The sequence below is a fragment of the Rhinopithecus bieti genome, unplaced genomic scaffold (assembly GCF_001698545.2).
Source record: "Rhinopithecus bieti isolate Rb0 unplaced genomic scaffold, ASM169854v2 scaffold_39390, whole genome shotgun sequence".
In the NCBI taxonomy this organism is placed as follows: Eukaryota; Metazoa; Chordata; class Mammalia; order Primates; family Cercopithecidae; genus Rhinopithecus; species Rhinopithecus bieti.
The window spans coordinates 35823-39054 of record NW_016816209.1 but is presented as its reverse complement, the minus strand read 5'-3'; the positions used below and the strand labels follow the sequence as shown (position 1 = coordinate 39054).

Below are 3232 nucleotides of genomic sequence, written 5' to 3'. Positions count from 1 at the left end.
TTTATTTAGCTATTCTACTGTTGAAGAATATTTTGGCTCTAATTTGGAGCTACTATAAAATTGATGCAGGGAACAATATTGTGTATGTTGAAGTACATGTAGGCAATCAGTTGACTATATTTTAGAATTAGAATATCTAGCTCATAAGAAATGCTAATAGTCAGTTTCCCAAAAAGTATTTCCATTTACATCTCCCCAGCCATGAATAAATTTCATTTATTCTGTGTCTTTGACTACACACAATATTATGTCTCTTTAAATTTTCGTATTTTTTTTATGGGGGTCTGTGGTACAACCAGTGGATTAATTCTTATTTTTGTAAGACTAAGGAAAGTGAGCACTTTTTTGTATTTGGCTAGTTATTTATGTATCCAATTCTGTAAAGTGTCGGTTCAGATATTTTACCCCATCTTCTATTGAGTTCACTGTCTTTTGTTAATTACATTTTAAGTATTCATCATACACACGTATTATATTTTATTTTATGTATGTTGGGGTGAATATCTTTCTCCACAACTAGTTTGCATAATGTTTTCTGAAACACAGAAGTCATCATTATCAATATAAATGAACTAATTGTTTTAATTACTAAGTTGTGCCCTGGTTAAGAAATCCTTATGAGAATATTGTATCAGGTTCCCCTTACTTTCAGGACTTCAATCTATCTGGAAATGACTGTGTATGGTTTGAGGTAGGACACAGTATTTAGTTACTTTTTTTTAATATGAATTAATCCAGTATTGGTCTGATCACCTTGTGTATTTCAATGTAGAAGAGCACACTAATAATGAAGGATTATTTATATCTGTGGTGAGAATTACAAAATAAAGTCAAACATAGAAGGTCAAATAATATTACCTCAAAGGATAGATTAATACAATGAATCTTGATGGATAAGTGTAATATCGTTAGATAAGGAGAAGAAAAACATTTCCCAGTTATCACTGAGAATTCACTTCAAGTTTTTTTGCATGAAGCAAAAGATCTCGACTGTCTTCCGTTGATTTTAACTTCATTCAGACATGTCTGTCATTTATTATTTCACTCAGTGACAGTCAGAAATAAAGAAAAAAAGAGAATATACTGTAAGCCATGATCATAAATAATGATTTTTCAAAAATTATTTAATAAAGAACCAATACATATACTTTTAGCATTTTCAGCATATTTAATAGTAACACAGTATATGAGTTTTGGTAACATTAGAAGGCAGTTCAAGACATAAAATAGAGCCTATTTGTCCTGTTTGCTAAGGCACAAGGAAGAGGACTTCATGGAATAAAGGGGTTCCCACAGCATGTGAACACATTTCTGATTTGTCTCTGGTCAGAAGTGAATGCAGCAAATGATAGGCCTGAGAGGAGGTGAGAAAGAGCAATTAGGGATAGTGTATATTAGGGAGCTTTGATTAACATCAACAAAACTCACAGTCTTAGCCTCATAATCCAGGAATAATCCTACTCGGCTGGTAGGTCTTGGGATATATTGCAGCATAAGTGGTGAGGTGGTAAAGAGATGGCATTGAATGTCATTCTTAACACACCCAAGAAGAAAGAGTCCCTCCTCTCCATCTATCTTCTCATTCTGATTCTTCTCTTTCCAATACGTATTACAGACACCAAAAGCCCAATTCCAAGAGTCCCCTACATGGACCTCCCAGTAATATTTGCCGGAGGTGAAAGTCTGAGGACCCCATCCAAGAAAATTTCTAGGTGTTGCAGTGATATAGGGCGCATCTTGATGATTACATCCAACACACATGCTTCTCAAAATTTCATATGGAAATACATGACTGTTGGCCTCTTCACAATGCAGAGTAATATGCACTGTAAAAAAAAAAAAAATGAAAACATGCACAGACATGTGTAAATAAGAAAAAATAATTGTCCTATCAAGATGTTACTTTACCAGGAAGTGTAGTCATAGAGACAGTTTTGCTTGTAACTTCTAGTAAAGTATAGAGATGATTAATATTATATACAAGACAAGCAAAACCCTAACCACAGATATGAAATTTTTTTTGAAAACTTACATATTAAGAGCCAAATGTGAGACAAACTTCTTTCAATCCAGTTTTCAAAGTAAAACGTACACATTATGTGCCCTAAATGCTATGCTGTTATCAAGATCATGGTTTAGAAATGCTTCTTATTCTTAAAAGCTAGTGCTATCATTTTGAAAAGAATGTGAAGATTTTCACTTACTCAAGAACTGCTCTAGATATCTGTATAAAAATGCATATGTACATGTTATAAGTGATAATTTAAAGCAGATTTCTGCAAAATCTTTGACCAGTCTCTCTGTGGTCCTCCATGCTAGCTCTGGACTGAAGCTAGATTTTAGACTTCACATGTAGCTCCTCATATTGCAATTAAATTGAACGTATTTTCATTTGTAATTTTACTTATATTCACAAAATGATTTCTTCCTTTTATTTTTACCCCTTAATTCAAATGTTTGCAATATATGAATATGTACCGATTTAAAAAATACAAAAACCCCAAGAATCTCCAGTAAACTATATTCCCCCAAAGAACAGTTGTCAGCAGTTCAAATGAATACATTTGAGAAATGTACAATTTTTTATTTAACATTAAATAATTCATCTTCATTCTGAGCATTATTTCATCTGCTCCTTTTTAAAATTTGCTACCCTACTCCTTTTTCCCATTATATAATTCAATACATCTTATGCCAGAAAGTGTTTGTTTTTCTGTCTTTCAAACTTAATGCTACAAATCTGACTATAAATACAGACACAGACACCAAAGGGTTGCATGGTTATTTTGTTCACTTATGTCTTAAAATAAGTAAAATATTTGATAAAGTATGAAATATTACCTATGTGATCCTAACAATAATAATATTTAAAGTGAGAGTGCTGCCTGTGGGTGGAGACTTACCTCAGAATTGGTTGAGCCTGTCCATCAGTCCAGCGATGGGCCCTGAAGTGAGCTCTAGATTCAGAGGCTGGGGCTTATGCAGCAGTACGGACTCACTCCTGCAAGGAAAAACCTGCAGTTACAACATCTACAGCCATAAAAGAAATAAGAATCACTATTTGTATGTAAAAGACATTTCATGAGAATCCTTTGATTCTACACATCTGATAATTCAAAAATTATTACTTCCTTTTTGAAATTAATTCTTGTTTACAGTTTCTAAATTTTAAAGCATGATGGAAGTGTCTAAGTCAGAATTCAATCTGATCCTTCGTTTTTTTTTTTTTTTT

At 32.8% G+C, this 3232-nt stretch overlaps 1 pseudogene; it reads right to left on the bottom strand.

Moving 5' to 3' along the window:
* Positions 1 to 1326: 1326 nt before the first annotated feature.
* The window catches only part of LOC108516911 (tripartite motif-containing protein 49C-like), a 6412-nt pseudogene continuing 4506 nt past the window's right edge, over positions 1327 to 3232 (bottom strand).